Source organism: Trichomycterus rosablanca, chromosome 2 (genome assembly GCF_030014385.1).
Source record: "Trichomycterus rosablanca isolate fTriRos1 chromosome 2, fTriRos1.hap1, whole genome shotgun sequence".
Taxonomy (NCBI): domain Eukaryota; kingdom Metazoa; phylum Chordata; class Actinopteri; order Siluriformes; family Trichomycteridae; genus Trichomycterus; species Trichomycterus rosablanca.
This window is the reverse complement of record NC_085989.1, coordinates 53,603,172-53,614,620: the sequence shown is the minus strand read 5'-3', so window position 1 is coordinate 53,614,620 and position 11,449 is coordinate 53,603,172. Positions and strand designations below refer to the sequence as shown.

The 11,449-nt window shown below is 39.3% G+C and overlaps 1 pseudogene; it reads right to left on the bottom strand.

Annotated features, from left to right (window-relative positions):
- Window positions 1-1,972: 1,972 nt before the first annotated feature.
- LOC134302142 (interferon-induced very large GTPase 1-like) lies at window positions 1,973-9,950 on the bottom strand (annotated as a pseudogene).
- Between the last annotated feature and the right edge of the window lie 1,499 nt (window positions 9,951-11,449).

The following is an 11,449-nucleotide window of genomic DNA, read 5'->3' as shown; positions in this document are numbered from 1 at the left end:
TGCACACCTGAGACCTAGTAACACTAACGAGTCACATGACATTTTGGAGGGAAAATGACAAGCAGTGCTCAATTTGGACATTTAGGGGTGTAGTCTCTTAGGGGTGTACTCACTTTTGTTGCCGGTGGTTTAGACATTAATGGCTGTATATTGAGTTATTTTGAGGGAAGAATAAATTTACACTGTTATATAAGCTGCACACAGAATACTTTTCATTGTGTCAAAGTGTCATTTTGTCAGTGTTGTCCCATGAAAAGATATACTTAAATATCTGCAGAAATGTGAGGGGTGTACTCACTTTTGTGATACACTGTATATACAGGTCCTTCTCAAAAAATTAGCATATTGTGATAAAGTTCATTATTTTCCATAATGTAATGATAAAAATTAAACTTTCATATATTTTAGATTCATTGCACACCAACTGAAATATTTCAGGTCTTTTATTGTTTTAATACTGATGATTTTGGCATACAGCTCATGAAAACCCAAAATTCCTATCTCAAAAAATTAGCATATTTCATCCGACCAATAAAAGAAAAGTGTTTTTAATACAAAAAAAGTCAACCTTCAAATAATTATGTTCAGTTATGCACTCAATACTTGGTCGGGAATCCTTTTGCAGAAATGACTGCTTCAATGCGGCGTGGCATGGAGGCAATCAGCCTGTGGCACTGCTGAGGTGTTATGGAGGCCCAGGATGCTTCGATAGCGGCCTTAAGCTCATCCAGAGTGTTGGGTCTTGTGTCTCTCAACTTTCTCTTCACAATATCCCACAGATTCTCTATGGGGTTCAGGTCAGGAGAGTTGGCAGGCCAATTGAGCACAGTAATACCATGGTCAGTAAACCATTCACCAGTGGTTTTGGCACTGTGAGCAGGTGCCAGGTCGTGCTGAAAAATGAAATTTTCATCTCCATAAAGCTTTTCAGCAGATGGAAGCATGAAGTGCTCCAAAATCTCCTGATAGCTAGCTGCATTGACCCTGCCCTTGATAAAACACAGTGGACCAACACCAGCAGCTGACATGGCACCCCAGACCATCACTGACTGTGGGTACTTGACACTGGACTTCAGGCATTTTGGCATTTCCTTCTCCCCAGTCTTCCTCCAGACTCTGGCACCTTGATTTCCGAAAACAGTACTTTGGACCACTGAGTAACCGTCCAGTGCTGCTTCTCTGTAGCCCAGGTCAGGCGCTTCTGCCGCTGTTTCTGGTTCAAAAGTGGCTTGACCTGGGGAATGCGGCACCTGTAGCCCATTTCCTGCACACGCCTGTGCACGGTGGCTCTGGATGTTTCTACTCCAGACTCAGTCCACTGCTTCCGCAGGTCCCCCAAGGTCTGGAATCGGCCCTTCTCCACAATCTTCCTCAGGGTCCGGTCACCTCTTCTCGTTGTGCAGCGTTTTCTGCCACACTTTTTCCTTCCCACAGACTTCCCACTGAGGTGCCTTGATACAGCACTCTGGGAACAGCCTATTCGTTCAGAAATTTCTTTCTGTGTCTTACCCTCTTGCTTGAGGGTGTCAATGATGGCCTTCTGGACAGCAGTCAGGTCGGCAGTCTTACCCATGATTGCAGTTTTGAGTAATGAACCAGGCTGGGAGTTTTTAAAAGCCTCAGGAATCTTTTGCAGGTGTTTAGAGTTAATTCGTTGATTCAGATGATTAGGTTAATAGCTCGTTTAGAGAACCTTTTCATGATATGCTAATTTTTTGAGATAGGAATTTTGGGTTTTCATGAGCTGTATGCCAAAATCATCAGTATTAAAACAATAAAAGACCTGAAATATTTCAGTTGGTGTGCAATGAATCTAAAATATATGAAAGTTTAATTTTTATCATTACATTATGGAAAATAATGAACTTTATCACAATATGCTAATTTTTTGAGAAGGACCTGTATATATATATATATATATATATATATATATATATATATATATATTGTGTGTGTGTGTGTGCATATTTCCTCAGATGTATTCATCCAAACTCTCTATAGCTTGTGTTTTCTGGTAATTTTCCCATCCAGTGGGAATCTCTCCGTGTCCCTGGAATGTTTTACCATAGTGATTTTCCAGGTCTGTTTTGAATCTGCACACAAACCACTTCCAGTATGTGAGCTCTGAATTATCAGGTGTGATGCTCCACTTAGCATATTCTCCTCCTGCTCTTCTATATGATTTGTAAGGGAAGGTCTTCTCTTTTTCAAGACTTGGGTAGAAGCGTTTATTACTTTGTACTAAGGTTGTACAAATATCAGCACTGAGATTTGTTGTATTTCTGTAGTACCATCCATTAATTCCATCTACTCTGTGGAAGGGGACACTGTGATCTCCATCATGATTCTCCATTGTGTTGGTGCAGATGGCTTTACAGAATGGACACTGAACCCAGCAGCACTGACAGAGATGTTGAATTAGAATCTCATCTGGTTTCTTCCTGAACTTCTCCATGTTGATGTCTGTTACACTGTTGAAGCTTTTATGTTGTTGTGACATCATCTTTGTGAGACCTTCACCCACAACCTGCTGAAGAAAATCTAAATCTGTAATTTCCTCCAGACCAGTGCAGGTTATTTCTTTTAAGCTCAGCTCATCTGTTAGTGAAATGTTCAAACGTCTCAGCCACATGTTTGCATCACCACTGCTCTTCTTCACTTCTTCAGTTGTGATGTTCACAGCGTTCATCACTTTTTGCTCTTTGTGTTTCAGGTTTCCTTTGAGAAGATTCAGAACCTTGCTGTTATTTTTAGTGATGTATTTATCAACATTTTCTGTAATAAACTGTTCAAAGTGTTTCTTGGGATGGTTGATGTACTCCATGTACTTATCAAAGTTCTTCTGCTCTGCCAGAGATTTCAGGATGTGTTTCTCAAGCTGTGACCTGTTACCATTAAATTCTGGCATGTCTGATCTCATCTGTGTTGACAGATCAATAGCAGTTTTATTGTAGGCTGCTTCCAGGATGGCTGGTACAAGATTGTTGTAGACAAGTTCACCAAGTACTGTTGTGGTTGTTGCTCCTCTGCAGTAGTTTTGGAAGATGCTGTAATATTGTGGTTTCTGCTTTTCCAGGTACAATTTTACATCATCTCTGAACTGTTGGTGAATCTTGGTGAATATGGGACTTGCAAGGTGACACACATAAAGACAGAGATCCAGAGTGAATTCCTTCTTCAGCTTTATTTTCTTGTTCTCACTGTGATATTTCTCAACTCTGTGTTTGACATGGTCATTTATTTCCTGAATGTAGCTGTTTTTGTACCCCAGTCCTGTAATTTTGCTGCAGATGTTCTTGATTAAGTCCTCAGATTCTTGGATGACATTGTTGATTAGGTTCCTCACTAACTCCTGGACTTCAAAGGGGCTCATTTCATCTTGTGTAAATACAGACTTAAATTTACCAAAACCTTGCTTTAGCATTAATTTCTTTAAAATGTAACATGAATAATCTCCCAGTCTGTGTATCTTTGTGTAATCTTCCTGAGATATTGGCTCATACACAGCAGCTTGTTCATTACCTTCAGATAAAATCTCTATCACATCCTCCCAACCATCAAGAGGTTTCTCTACAGGTGTGTCTTGTGTCAGATCAGAGACCCATTTGTTCCACACTTTATCAAATTCCTGTCTGAGGACTCGTTCATCAGTTTTTGTGCTTTTTCGTTTTAGAGCAAGTGCTTTACTCATATTGAAGAGCTTTTCATCATACTCTGTCTTTTTGTGATTAAAAGCTTCTCGAGCTTTTTACTGTTGAAGTAAATCATTCAGGTTTGTTTTTGCATTTTTTACAAGATCTTCAAGAAGTTGTTTAATTCTCTGTTTACATCTCACTTTCCACTGAGTTAAAATGTCTTTGTCCTTTTCAAAGTAACATTTCATAAATTTCTCCACTTCTTCTTTGGTCTTCTTCATGGGAGCATAAAGGTCTTAGTCCTCAATCTTTTGCAGTTTTTTGTTTTTAATTGTGTTGTGCAGTTTTTCTTCATGTTCTAACATGGCACTTCTGAGGGACCAGGTCCATTTTCCAAACTCAGTTTCTAGTTTCCTGTAGACTGCAATCTCCAGTGTGTTTTTGAAGCTAAAAACAAAGTTCTCGTTCAGTAGAGCCTTCCACAGATCACTGATGCGGGATTTAAACTCTGAGAGTTTCATACTATGAGACTTGGTAGCATTTGTGAAAATAGCACTCTTTAGCTTCTGAACATTTTCACTGTATGAGGGGTTTGGTGGAGCCATTGGTGGGCTGCCCTCCCAGAGCTGTGCAAAATACTGAACATCATCTTGTACATTGAAAGCAATAACATCACTGAAGCACTCAGCTTCACTGTCTTCCTCTTTAGCAGCTAATTTTGTCATTTCATCCAATTTATCCTGTAGACGTCTCCTGCCCTCCATGTTCTTCTCTCCAGCAGTGCTGTCACCAACATTCTGGGATTTAGTTTGACTTTTTTCATTCTCAGGAAGGCCTGAACAACAATCTGAAGAATTTCCTGCATCTCAGCAGGGTTCTCACCAAATATGTTGATCAAAGTCAGATTTCCAAGACCTACAACAAATGTTGCAAGTTCATTATCATGATGGTGAGTGGATGTTCCTGCAAGCTCAAGTGCTCTAAGACCTTCAGTATCTACAATAAGAACATAGTCAAACTTTAGCTGCTCCTTCATCTCCTCTGATACTCTGACCAGCTGCATGAAGGCTCCTCTGGTGCACCTTCCAGCACTGACAGCAAACTGGAGTCCAAACATGGCATTCAGCATGGTGGATTTTCCTGTGCTCTGAATTCCTAGAACTGACAGCACAAAGACTCTCTGGTCTCCCAGTTTCTTTATGAGTTCATCTAGAACTGCTGAAACCCAAATCAGAGGAACATGAGCAGCATCACCATCCATCAGCTCTATTGGAAGACCAGATTTTATGAGTTCTGCAGCAAGTTTGGGGAGATTGGACATGCTTTCCTTTTCAGATCTTTTGGTACTAGGTTGTTTGGACATAAATGACTCATATATCTGACCCATCTCTCTAAAGATGTGTTCTAGACCAAATGTTGCTGCATTCAGTCTTACAGATATTTCTTCAAGTTCTGTTTGCTTAGTCTTCATCTTTTTTCTTTCAGATGTGTCATGGTTCTTTTTGAGGTCTAAAACTCTTGTCCATGTTTCATTGTACTTATGATGAAGATCTAAAAGATCATCTGAGGTTTGTTTGTCCAGTAAAATCTCGAGCCATTTTTCATTTCTGATTTTCTAAATTGTTTCCCTGAAGTCGATGTGAGTCTTTGTTTATCTGACACCACTCATACCAGAGCTTCCCTTGACAGGGCAGGTGTGTTTCCTTTAATGTGGAGATTTCCTTCCCCTCCAGTTGTTTTGTTACATCCTTTGCAGCTTCTTTTCCTTTCCTGCATTCAGGATCATTTTCATCTGTGGTGATCTCATTGTTTTTGTATAAATCCTCAAGTTTAAAAACTGAAGATGACTTGGACAGACACTCTGTGATGGTTGTTCTGAGGTTCTCAGATACGTCTGACTGATTTCTGTCTTTCAGACCAATTCTGTATTTTCCATTCTTAGTTTTTGTGACACCTGATTCATCCTCAGACAGGAGACAGATGAGTGGTTTGGGGCCTTTAAGAAACTTTTGTATCATCTCCTTATTTCTTTCATTTTTAGGATCAGATAAAAGAACAACATTTACAGACGACATTTCAGTCAGAATATCCAGTTTGTTCTTTTTGCTTTTTGCATCACCATGTAGATTACAGAAAGCAACACAGTCAGTAAAATGATCAGTGTCCTTTCCAGATGGACAGTACCAAGCAATCTCCACAACTCCATCCATCAGTAGACGGTTTTTAATGCTGCCTGGACAGTGTCTGTGGAAGAACGTATCATGCTTCTTACTGATCAAGCTGTTCATCAGCTGAGACTTGGAAAAAGACATGTCTCCTAACCTGAAGAACACCACCATTGGAGTTTCTGCTTCATAAACATGCTGGGTTTTACTGATCTTGGTACCAGAAATGTCAGTGGTTTTCCAGCTTTTAGTAATTTGCCGAAATGTCCACAGAGGAAACTCGAGCTTTCCCGTTAATGGATCTGGCACCAGTAGAGGCAGAGTGTACTGACACTGAGAGAGTTTAGTCACTATTAGTTACTTCAGGAAACTGTCTGAGCAGTTGAACACCGCCATCTGAAGATCCATGGAATGGATTGGATTTTTTACACTTTTACCATCAAAAGAAGCAGCTTTTTTGCCAAATAGCTCATCAATTCATCAATTTCATCCTCATCTGTCTCTGAAAAAGGAGGGTCTAAGGCAGTGGCTTCTTCTTTGGTGGTGATGTATCTTGCTCTGTAGTCCATCATCAACAATTTTTGTAGGAACATTTGAACCAGATCTTTTTCTTCACAAGGTTCTTGACAATACAATGAAAGAGAAGTTAGTTGAAGAGCACCAGAAGTTTTCATTTTTAGTTTCTGCTTTTCCAGAAGATGAAGTCTAGTTAAAAGTTGTTTTAGTTTTATCTTTTCTTCACATTTTGATCCAGATTCTTCTACTCCAAGCTCCATCTTTTTTTTTTTACCTGTAATACAAGTGTAAACATTTAGATCGCAGTAAGTTAAAAAAAAAAAGTAATTTCTACTTAAGTGGTCAGGGTCATCCTGACTTGCTTATGAAACTTGTTTTTTTACATATTGGCACATATGTTACTTATAAAACTTGTTCTTGCATACTTGAGTGATTGCTACAGTCCGGGCTAGTGGCCACCTATTTGATTGCAGTAAATTTGGGTGTGTTTTGTGTGGGTGGGAGAGGTGGTGCATGGCCAGCACCTCTGTCCTGCCTGTGTGAAAGGGCTTATGCATACTCACAGTTTTGGTATAACAGAAGGGGCATCCTTCTGCTTAGCTGCAGTTTAGCTGTGGAGCAGATGTGATGCCCAGGATTTTTCCTGACCAATTTAGCTCCTGCCAAGACTGTATGGGCTTTCCAGTTTAAGAGGTGGCAGGATGATGATTTAAATAGCTTATTGTTGAGGTGGTTGATAGTTGCTATGTGTTGCATAGATTAGCACCGTTCTGGTCATTTGTGTGCTTTATGTTTCATTTATAGTATTCTGGTAATAATATTGTATATACAACCCCAAATCAGAAAAAAAATTGGGACAGTATGGAAAATACAAATAAAATAAAAACACAGATTTTCTTACATTTACTTTAACTGTAATTTGGTTGCAGACAGGATTAAACTGAGATACAGTGGTGCTGTGAACCCTTTAGAATTTTCTATATTTCTGCATAAATATGACCCAAAACATCATCAGATTTTCACACAAGTCCTAAAAGTAGATAAAGAGAACCCAGTTAAACAAATGAGACAAAAATATTGTACTTGGTCATTTTTTTATTGAGGACAATTATCCAATATTACATATTTGTGAGTGGAAAAAGTATGTGAACCTCTAGGATTCACAGTTAATTTGAAGGTAAAATTAGAGTCAGGTGTTTTCAATCAAGGGGATGACAATCAGGTGTGAGTGCGCACCCTGTTTTATTTAAAGAACAGGGATTTTTCAAAGTCTCCTCTTCACAACACATGTTTGTGGTAGTGTATCATGGCACGAACAAAGGAGATTTCTGAGGACCTCAGAAAAAGAGTTGTTGATGCTCATCAGGCTTGAAAAGGTTATAAAACCATCTCTAAAGAGTTTGGACTCCACCAATCAAGGAAATTCAAGACCATTGTTACCCTCCCCAGGAGTGGTCGACCAACAAAGATCACTCCAAGAGCAAGGTGTGTAATAGTCGACAAGGTCACAAAGGACCCCAGGGTAACTTCTAAGCAACTGAAGGCCTCTCTCACATTGGCTAATGTTAATGTTCATGAGTCCACCATCAGGAGAACACTGAACAACAATGGTGTGCATGGCAGGGTTGCAAGGAGAAAGCCACTGCTCTCCAAAAAGAACATTGCTGCTCGTCTGCAGCTACAAATCACGTGGAAAAGCCAGAAGGCAATTGGAAGAATGTTTTGTGGATGGATGAGACCAAAATAGAACTTTTTGGTTTAAATGAAAAGCTTTATGTTTGGAGAAAGGAAAACACTGCAGCATAAGAACCTTATCCCATCTGTTAAACATGGTGGTGGTAGTATCATGGTTTAGGCCTGTTTTGCTGCATCTGGGCCAGGACGGCTTGCCATCATTGATGGAACAATTAATTCTGAATTATATCAGAGAATTCTAAAGGAAAATGTCAGGACATCTGTCCATGAACTGAATCTGAAGAGAAGGTGGGTCATGCAGCAAGACAACGACCCTAAGCACACAAGTCGTTCTACAAAGAATGGTTAAAGAAGAATAAAGTCCTGACCTTAATCCAATCGAAATGTTGTGGAAGGACCTGAAGCGAGCAGTTAATGTGAGGAAACCCACCAACATCCCAGAGTTGAAGCTGTTCTGTACGGAGGAATGGGCTAAAATTCCTCCAAGCCGGTGTGCAGGACTGATCAACAGTTACCGGAAACGTTTAGATGCAGTTATTGCTGCAAAGGGGGGTCACACCAGATACTGAAAGCAAAGGTTTACATACTTTTGCCACTCACGAATATGTAATATTGGATCATTTTCCTCAGTAAATAAATGACCAAGTATATTTTTTTGTCTCATTTGTTTAACTGGGTTCTTTAGCTACTTTTAGGATATTTAGGAAAATCTGATGATGTTTTAGGTCATATTTATGCAGAAATATAGAAAATCCTAAGGGGTTCACAAACTTTCAAGCACCACTGTACTTCATGTTTTGTCTGCTCAGCTTCATTTATTTCATTAAGAAACATCCATTCCTGCATTTCAGGCCTGGAACACATTCCATAAAAAGTTAAGGCCATTTATGAGGTACGAAAACTAAATAATGATGTGATTCCAAACAGGTGATTGTAATCATGGTTTGGTACAAAAGCAGCATTCAGGGAAGGCTGAGTCTTTGATGAGGAAAGATGATCAGAGCATCTCCAGTCCGTCAACAAATGCATAAGAATATTATTAAAATGTTTAAAAATAATGAAACTTAAAGAATGGATTTGCAAATTTCTCCCTCTACAGTGCAGAATATCATTAAATGGTTCAAGGAATCATGCCTATAAGGCATCCTCCTCCAATATATTGGGGGGATTTAAACTCACATAATACACTATGGGAGAGTAATAGTACAGACACAAATGGCTCGATAGTCACTGTGTAGTATGTAATATAATATAATATATATAATATAATAATAGTAAGACAATGTAATAGCAGGTATAACACAGTAGCAGCACTTGACAAGTTAAACACAAACAAATTAATGAGACAACAATCCCTAAGAGAAAAGTGACTGGGTTTATAAAAAAAATATGCCAAAGTGCAATAGCTACCATTGTAAAGCTATAAAAGCCAGCAATAAAGCATTCAGACAAGTTATAAAACACTACTCACATGATACTTATGAATCAGATTCTGAAGTATCATGTGATACTTTGATAAAAAATAAAAGGCAATAGTAAGCAGAACAAAGAAAACACAAAGACACACACAATGAGGACATATGAGATATGTATGGGGCATGATAGGGTGGATGGGGGGAATCAGAAGAAATTACCAAAATTTTTACATTAATTTATAAAAGTTTATATCTTAGATAATATAACAGAGAAGACCAAATAAAGAATGAAAAGAATCTTGATGAACTATTTGAAAATGTTAGACAAAATGTAGCTGTTAGACTCAAGTGTAGAATAGCAATTGCCAGTGCACAGCAAATTACACCTGGAAAAGATAAAGTATGCTATAAAATGCTGACAGATAAAGTACTAGAAGTAACTATCCCATAAAATTTGGGAAACTAGCCAACTTCCTTTAGTGTGGAAATAAGCAGTAATAGAGCCTATTGCTTTACCTTCCCATTTATGCAGTCATGGAACAAATGATCACAGAAAGATTAACATATTTCTAGAAAGCAAAATGCTCACAGCTTTCTATAAAAGCAGGTTTTGAAAAGGTCAGAACACAATGGATTATATACTACTGGTGCTGGTCATAAAATTAGAATATCATGAAAAAGTTGATTTATTTCAGTAATTCCATTCAAAAAGTGAAACTTGTATATTATATTCATTCATTACACACAGACTGATATATTTCAAATGTTTATTTCTTTTAATGTTGATGATTATAACTGACAACTAATGAAAACCCCAAATTCAGTATCTCAGAAAATTAGAATATTACTTAAGACCAATACAAAAAAAGGATTTTCAGAAATGTTGGCCAACTGAAAAGTATGAACATGAAAAGTATGAGCATGTACAGAACTCAATACTTAGTTGGGGCTCCTTTTGCCTGGATTACTGCAGCAATGCGGCGTGGCATGAAGTCGATCAGTCTGTGGCACTGCTCAGGTGTTATGAGAGCCCAGGTTGCTCTGATAGTGGCCTTCAGCTCTTCTGAATGGTTGGGTCTGGCGTATCGCATCTTCCTCTTCACAATACCTCATAGATTTTCTATGGGGTTAAGGTCAGGCGAGTTTGCTGGCCAATTAAGAACAGGGATACCATGGTCCTTAAACCAGGTACTGGTAGCTTTGGCACTGTGTGCAGGTGCCAAGTCCTGTTGGAAAATGAAATCTGCATCTCCATAAAGTTGGTCAGCAGCAGGAAGCATGAAGTGCTCTAAAACTTCCTGGTAGACGGCTGCGTTGACCTTGGACCTCAAAAAACACAGTGGACCAACACCAGCAGATGACATGGCACTCCAAACCATCACTGAATGTGGAAACTTTACACTGGACCTCAAGCAACGTGGATTCTGTGCCTCTTCTCTCTTCCTCCAGACTCTGGGACCTTGATTTCCAAAGGTAATGCAAAATTTACTTTCATCAGAGAACATAACTTTGCACCACTCAGCAGCAGTCCAGTCTTTAGCCCAGGCGAGACGCTTCTGATGCTGTCTCTTGTTCAAGAGTGGCTTGACACAAGGAATGCGACAGCTTAAACCCATGTCTTGCATACGTCTGTGCGTGGTGGTTCTTGAAGCACTGACTCCAGCTGCAGTCCACTCTTTGTGAATCTCCCACACATTTTTGAATGGGTTTTGTTTCACAATCCTCTCCAGGGTGCAGTTATCCCTACAGTTATTAACCACATCTTTTCCTTCCCTTCGCCTCTCTATTAATGTGCTTGGACACAGAGCTCTGTGAACAGCCAGCCTCTTTAGCAATGACCTTTTGTGTCTTGCCCTCCTTGTGCAAGGTGTCAATGGTCGTCTTTTGGACAACTGTCAAGTCAGCAGTCTTCCCCATGATTGTGTAGCCTACAGAACTAGACTGAGAGACCATTTAAAGGCCTTTGCAGGTGTTTTGAGTTAATTAGCTGATTAGAGTGTGGCACTAGATGTCTTCAATATTG